We start from the raw sequence: 7,976 nt of genomic DNA, 5'->3' as shown, positions 1-7,976 counted from the left end.
TTTTAGAAATGAGTCCTTTGTCAGAAATACTAGTTGCAAAAATTGTTTCTCAATTTACTAAAATTCTTTTGCCTGTGCAAAAGATTTAATTTAATGTAATCAAAATTATGTAGTTTGTTTTGAATGATGTTCTCTATCTTTTCCTTGGTCATAAACTCTTTCCCTTTCCATAGATCTGATAGGTAAACTACTTCTTGATCTCCTAATTTGCTTATAATATTGCTTTTTACATCTAAATCCTGTATCCATTTGGATCTTATCATACTTTAGTAAATTTAGTAAATTTTAGTAAATTTAGAAAATTTCTAATTTTCCCCAACAGTTTTTATTGAAGAGAGAGTTTTTATCACAATAGCTGTACTCTTTGGGTTTATCAAACAGCAGATTACTATAATCATTTCCTGCTATTGCACCTAGTTTATTTGACTGATCCATGACTATTTCTTAACCAATATCATACTGTTTTAATGACAGAGGCTTTATAATTTTAGATCTGGGAAGGCTAAACCACCTTCTTTTGCACTTTTTCCCTTGAATCCTTGGAAATTCTTGACTTTTTATTTCTCTATATAAATTTACTTACATTTTTTTCTAACTCATTAGTCTTTTGGAATTTTGATTGGTAGGGTGCTAAACAAGTAGTTTAATTTTGGTAGAATTGTCATTTTTATTATATTAGCTCAACATATCCATGAGCAGTTGATGTTTGCCCAGGTACTTAAATCTAATTTTATTTGTTTGAGAAGAGATTTGCAATTGTTTTCAAAGAGTTTTTGAGTCTGCCTTGGCAGGTAGACTCCCAGGTATTTTAATTTGTCTTAGGTTACTTTTAATGGGATTTCTCTTTCTAGCTCTTTCTGCTGCATCTTGTTAGTCATATATAGAAATATTTAGGATTTATAAAGGTTTATTTTTATATCTTGCTACTTTGCTAAAGTTGTTAATTATTTCTAGTAATTTTTAAATGACTTTTTCAGATTCTCTAGGTATACCATCATGTCATCTGCAAAGAGTGAGAGTTTTGACTCCTCCTTCCCTATTCTAATTCCTTCAATTTCTTCTTCTTCTCTTATTGCTTAGGCTAACATTTCTAACATAATATTGAATAGTAGCGGTGATAATGGGCATCCTTGTTTCACCCCTGGTTTTATTGGGAATGTCTCAAGCCTATCCCCATTGCATATAATGCTTATTGGTGGTTTCAGATAGATATTGCTTATTATTCTAGGGAACAGTTCATTTATTCCTACACTCTCTAGTGTTTTTATTAGGAATGGATGCTGTATTTTCTCAAAAACTTTTTCAGCATCTATTGATATGATCATATAATTTCTGACAGGTATGTTATTGATACAATTAATTATACTAACAGTTATCCTATATTGAACCAACCCTGCATTCCTGGGATAAATCCTACTTGATCATAATTTATTATCCTAGTGATAACTTTCAGTAATCGTTTTGCTAAGATTTTATTTAAGATTTTTGCATCTAGGAGCGGCTAGGTGATGCAGTAGATAGAGCACCACCCCTGAAGCCAGGAATTCCTGAGTTCAAATCTGGCCTCAGACACTTAATAATTATCCAGCTTTGTGGCCTGGGGCAAGCCACATAAACCCATTGCCTTGCAAAAACCTAAAAAAAAAGGATTTTTTGCCTATATTAATCAGGGAGATAGGTCTATAATTTTCTTTCTCTGTTTTGACTCTTCCTGGTTTAGGTATCAGCAATATACTGGTGTCATAGAAAATTAGGCAGAGTTCCTTCTTCACCTATTTTTCCAAAGTGTTTATACAGACTTGCAAACAATTTTTCCTTAAATGTTTGATACAGGGGCAGCTAAGTGGTGCAGTGGATAGAGCACAGGCCTTGGAATCAGGAATACCTGAGTTCAAATCCGACTTCAGATACTTAATAATTTCCTAGCTGTGTGGCCTTGGGCAAGCCACTTATCCCCATTTGCCTTGCAAAAACTTAAAATAAATAAATGAGACTTAAATGTTTGATAGAATTCCCTTGTGAATCCATCTGGCCCTGGAGATTTTTTCTTAGGGAATTCAATAATGGCTTGTTGAATTTATTTTTCTGAGATAGGGTTATTTAGGTTTCTAATTTCCTCTTCATTTAATCTGGGCAACTTATATTTTTGTAAATATTCATCCTTTTCATTTAGATTGTTAAATTTTTTGGCATAGAGTTTGGAAAAAATAATTCCAAATTATTACTTTAATTTCTTCTTAATTGGTGGTGAGTTCAACTTTTTCATTTATGATACTAGCAATTTGGTTTTCTTTTTTTAATCAAATTGACCAGAGGTTTCTCAATTTTATTGTTTTTTTTTTCATAAAACCAGCTCTTGCTTTTATTTATTAGCTCAATACTTTTCTTGCTTTCAATTTTATTAATTTCTCCTTTAATTTTTAGAATTTCTACTTTGGTATTTAATTGGGGGTTTTTAATTGGTTCTTTCTCTAATTTTTTAGTTGTAGATTTAGTTCATTGATTTCTTTGTTCTCTGATTTATTCATCTAAGCTTTTAAAGATATAATAAATATACCCTGACAGCTGCCTTGAGTGTATCCCATAGGTTTTGCTATGATGTAACATTGTTGTCATTATCTAGGATGAAATAATTAATTCTTTCTACACTTTGTTACTGGATCCACTCATTTTTTAAAATGAAGTTATTTAGTGTCCAAATAATTCTGGATCTATATCTCCCTGGCCCAGTATTCCATATGATTTTTATTGCATCATGATCTCAGAAATATGTAATCACTACTTCTGTCTTTCTGCCATTAATAATTGGGTTTTTATGTCCTAGTACATGGTCAATTTTTATGTAAGTGCTTTGTACTGTGGGAAAAAAAGTATATTCCATTGTAGCCCCATTCAGTTTCCTCCATAGTTCTATCATATCTAGGTTTTCTAACAATCTATTAACCTCCTTAACTTCATTCTTGTTTATTTTATGATTCAATTTATCTAAATCTGAGAGTAGGAGGTTAAAGTCTCCCATTAGTAGAGTTTTGCTGTCTATGTATTCCTGTAGCTCTTTCAACTTCTCTAAGAATTTGGATGAATTTTGTGCATAAATATTTTGTATTGAAATTACTTTAATGTCTATGGTACCTTTTAGGAGGATATAGTTTCCTTCCTTCTCTCTCTTTTAATGTTATCTATTTTTCCAGCTGCTTTGTCTGAGATAAGGATTGCTACCCCTGCTTTTTTCACTTCAGCTGAAGGACAATATATTTTGTTCTAACCTTTTACCTTTACTCTATATGTATCTCCCTTCTTCAGATGAGTTTCTTGTAAGCAGCATATTGTAGGATTCTGGTTTTTAATCCATTCTGCTATCTGCTTATATTTTAAGGGACAGTTCATCCCATTCACATTCAAAGTTATAATTAGTAACTCTTTATTGCCCTCCATGCTATCTTCCTTCTTTTTGTATTTTCCCCTTTTTTCCCTTTATCCATATTCCCCAGTGTTTTTTTCCTGAATGCCGCCAGCTTCAGTGTGTTTGCCCACTTGAAATTGACCCCCCTCCCCTTTCCCCCTTTCCCTTTTCCCCTTCTTCCCTTACTTCTATTAGTTTCCCTTTTTCTCCCCCTCCCCCTCCCCCTCCCCCTTTCCCCTTTTAATGTTTGAAAGGTAAGATAAGTTTCTTAACTTGATTAAGTGTGTCTAAGTTAACTTTAAGCCAAGTCTGATGAGATGAAGATTCAGGTGGTTCTCATCTCCTCTCTTCTTCCCCTCAATTACAATAGGTTTTTTGTACCTCTTGATGCAATGAGATTTACCCCATTCAGTCTCCCTCCAACCTCCCTTCTCCTTACTGCCCCCCTTATTAAGTAAGTATTGTTTTGAAATCATTCTGAGTCACAGAAAAGTTAGGAGTGTCTATCAATTCTGGCTATGTACATTTTCTCTAATAGAGTTACAATTCTCAAGAGTTATGAGAATCTTTCTCCCCACTGTATAACAGGAATTTTTTTTTCCTTTTCCTGTGTCTCTTGAGACTCCTGTTTGATGTCCAAATTTTCTATTTATCTCTGTTCTTTTCATTATGAAATCTTGGAAGTCTCCCATTTCATTAAATGTCCATCTTTATCCCTGGAAGAGAAGGCTCAGCTTTGCTGGGTAGTGGATTCTTGGCTGAATTCCAAGCTCCCTTGCTCTTTGGAATATCTCATTCTAGGCCCTTTGATCCCTTAAAGTTGCCGGGGCCAGGTCGTGGCTTCTTTGTATTTAAATTTTTTTCCTTTCTGGCTTCTTGAAGGATTTTTTCTTTTATCTGATAGTTATGGAATTTGGCCACAACATTCCTTGGTGTTTTCACTTTAGGATCTCTTTCCAGAGGGGATCAATGTATTCATTTAATAATTATTTTGCCCTCTGGTTCCATGATATCAGGGCAATTTTCCATTTCTAAAGCCTGTAATACTAAGTTCAGGTTTTTTTTTCTCTTCAATGTTTTCAGGAATGTCTATAATTTTTATATTCTCTGTTCTTGACCTGTTCTTGAGGTCAGAGGTTTTGCTGATAAGGTGTTTTACATTTTTTTCTATTATTGGGGTATTTTGGTTTTGTTTAACACAATCTTGCTGTCTCATGAATTCATTAGTTTCTGTCAATTCCATTCTTTTTTTAGAGGAGATTTTTCTTTATTTATCTTTTCAAGCTCCTTTTCCAGTTGGTTCATTCTATTTTTTGAAGGACTTTTCTATTTGCCCAAATGTAGTTTTGAGAGAATCATTTCCTCTTTGCATTTGCCCAATTGAGGATTTAAGAGAATCATTTTCTTTTAGCATTTGCCAAAATGAGGATTTGAAAGATTCATTTTCTGTTAGCATTTGCCCAATTGAGGATGTGAGAGAATCATTTTCTTTTTGCATTTAACCAATTGAAGATTTGAGTTATTCTCATTTTGTATTTATCCAATTGTATTTTCCAAGTATTTGTTTTCTAGTTGCATGATGTTAATTGTCTCTTGCAATGTGTTTATTTTCTATTGAGTTTCTTTTCCCTGTTTTTCCAATTGATTTTTAAATTCCTTCCCAAGTTCTTCAAGGAAGTCTTTCTGGGCTGGAGAACAATTCATATTCTCCTCAGTGGGGCTAGATCTCTCTGGGTTAGAATCTGTCTCTTCTAAGTATTTCTCCATGGGCCTCCCTTTTCTCTGATCTTTTTTTCATCTTGTGTTGGGGTAGGGGAAGCTGGCTCTCAGAGGTTTGCTTTTGAAGATCCTAGATGTTTTGTTTACTTGGCTTAGTAATTCCAGGGGCCAGCCAGTAGGGGGTGTTGGTTGTTTCTCTGTAGTGAGGTCCTCAGCAGCAGGGTATGAGTTGACCTTGAACACTGGGATGGGCCTGAAGTCTCTATGGCTGAGGCTGACTCTCTGGCTTCCCCCAGCTGCTGTCTCCCCACTGACCCTCTGCTCTCTTCTACCAGGTTCACCCATGGTCCCCCAAGACAGACCTTCTTGGTAGGTGGTTCTTCTCCTAGCTTCTCTTTCTGGGTTTTGTTGATCAAATTTCTGTTAAGAGATTTCTCTCATGTTATTCCTGAAGGGAAAGAGAGAGCACCTATCACAGTGTCCGTCTTCTCTCTGCCATCTTGGCTGGAAGTCTAGAATCCAATTCTTAAAGTTGTCCTCTTATGCTGCATATGGATTAATTCAGTGAGTATTTATAGGGTAAAGAAAAAAGTGTTACACTGAAGTCCTTTTTTAAAAAAATTACAGTTAATATTAGTATTTCTTAAAACAGAAGATGTCAAACATTCTTTCCTCTTACAATCCACAATACTTCTGAACCCAAATTAAATGCAAATTGGGAAACATTTAATAAAAATAAAATATAGCATTGATGATGCTAATAGGTGATTTTCTAAATTAGTATGTATGATTTTTTTTGACTGACTGTGGGATCTGCTTTATTGGCTTGCAACCAGCTATCAGATACAGTTTAAAAAAATGCAGAATTGGCTTCAACTAGGACCAGGACAGCACCATGTTTTCCATTTCTGGAGGGTTCCTTGACCAGAGTCAATTGGTACAAAACATTTAGGTGGGATGGAGGAGAGGGTGCAGAAATGAGGCAATCTGGTGTTGAATTCAGTGGTAGCCATCTGCACAGGAGTTGATAGTGAACAGGTGGCCTGGCTTCAAGCTGTCTCCTTCTCATGGGTCCTAACACAGACCACGCTGCCATGAGTTAGTGTCAGTATGAGTTTTACATCCTGGAGTTCCCAAATGAGTGTGGTCTCCTGCCCATCCCACTTCTGGACATGGACAAGTTTGCTACCATCCAGTGTGACAATAGACTTGACCTTCCTGTCATTGGCTGTTGTCTCATCAAACTCTACTCCCAGTTTGGAGGAGACCTCGGTGTTCTTGAAAGTGCTCTGAGTCTTGACAGTGATGTTGTCCCCACTGACTTCTATGATGGTGGTGGGCTTGGTCATATTGGCCACCTGCCTTGTTTAAAAACCAACACCGAGGGACTTCATGTAGTCATCGAAGTTCTTGCTGTCAATCAGCTTCCAGGTGCCAACGAAAGCATCTGCCATGGTGCGTGGCTGGAGGAGGCCGAGCCGGGCCAGGCTGGGCTGGGCTGGGCTGGGCTGGGCTGGGCTGGGCTGGGCGGGCGGGTGGGAGAGAAGAGGGGCTGCAGGTGGGCTCCCAGCTCTAGTATGTATGATTTTCCCCCATTTTTATTTTAATTTGACACCACAGTCTTAAAATATTTAGATTTTGGTTGTTTGAGATAGATCATGGACATGCATTTAAATTAATTTTGTAAATAGGGGGATCCATTGTGGTAAGGAAAAATGATAACTGGCTTTATAAAAACATATGCATCACCCTATTTGATCCTCACTGGAGTTCTATGGAGTAAAGTTATTGTTGTCAATTTTACAAAAAAAAAAAAGGGCACTGATGTTCAGAGTTTAAGATTCTTGACCAGCATTTTACAATTCTTTTCTGAGGCATATATCTTCCTTACACAAAATTTAGATTCAGACTCCATCCACTTTGACATTACAAAGCTGCATCTATAACATTTAGAAACAAGCTATTTTTTTCTTTATTAAGCTTTTTTTCAGTAATTTGTTTTAAATTTGTCTCTATCTAAATTTTGAAACATAAGAAAAGATCAAGGAAATGAAGCAACATAACAGAGATTTTTTTTATATTTTTTATTTAGTTAAGACAATGGTGTTAAGTGACTTGCTCAAGATCACACAACTAGACAATTTTTAAGTGTCTGAGGCCGGATTTGAATTCAGGTCCTCCGGACTCCACGGCCAATGCTCTATCCACTGCATCACCTAGCTGTCCTCCAACATAATAGAGATTAATCATTATAAAGCTTTTCAGAAGATTTAAATTGCTAATTATTTTTCTTTAGTTTGATTTTTCAAAATACTTATGATCCTTTGCAATGCTCAAGAAACTACAGAAGAAAGAATGCCCTGAAAGGACAAAATATATAAGGTTTGGGGTTGGGATAGATTGGGGAACAGCAATAATCTGGTAGTTCCCTTAGTTACTCTTTCCAACTTTTCCTTCCAGTTTTTACTCTCATCTTTTCCTTCTCATTCTATCAGTCTAAACTTTTCTTTTGTTTCTCTTCTTTTCATGCATCTTTTCCTCCTCTTATACATATCTTTTTCCTATTATGTCTCTATCATGCATTAACATATTGTCAAAATCTTTTTCTAACCATACTTTCACATAATTCTACCATGTTAAAATGATTCTATCATTTTAAGATGCTTTACTGATGCATTTTCCTTTTTATAACTTCAATATCACTACTCACTGACACTCCGTCATCCACATGATAGAAATGGAAGTTCCCCAAATAAATAAATGGTCAAACAAAACAAATCAATGTATTGGTCATGGCTGAAAAGATATACCTCATTCTACACAACCAGTCTGTCACTTCTGTCAAGAGGTAAGA

The 7,976-nt window shown here is 35.5% G+C and overlaps 1 pseudogene; it reads right to left on the bottom strand.

Moving 5' to 3' along the window:
• Positions 1-6,095: 6,095 nt before the first annotated feature.
• Positions 6,096-6,576, bottom strand: LOC141522753 (fatty acid-binding protein, heart pseudogene; annotated as a pseudogene).
• Between the last annotated feature and the right edge of the window lie 1,400 nt (positions 6,577-7,976).

The sequence above is a fragment of the Macrotis lagotis genome, chromosome 1, assembly GCF_037893015.1.
Source record: "Macrotis lagotis isolate mMagLag1 chromosome 1, bilby.v1.9.chrom.fasta, whole genome shotgun sequence".
NCBI lineage: Eukaryota > Metazoa > Chordata > Mammalia > Peramelemorphia > Peramelidae > Macrotis > Macrotis lagotis.
Note: the sequence above shows the minus strand (reverse complement) of the source record. Positions and strands in the feature narration are given on the sequence as shown.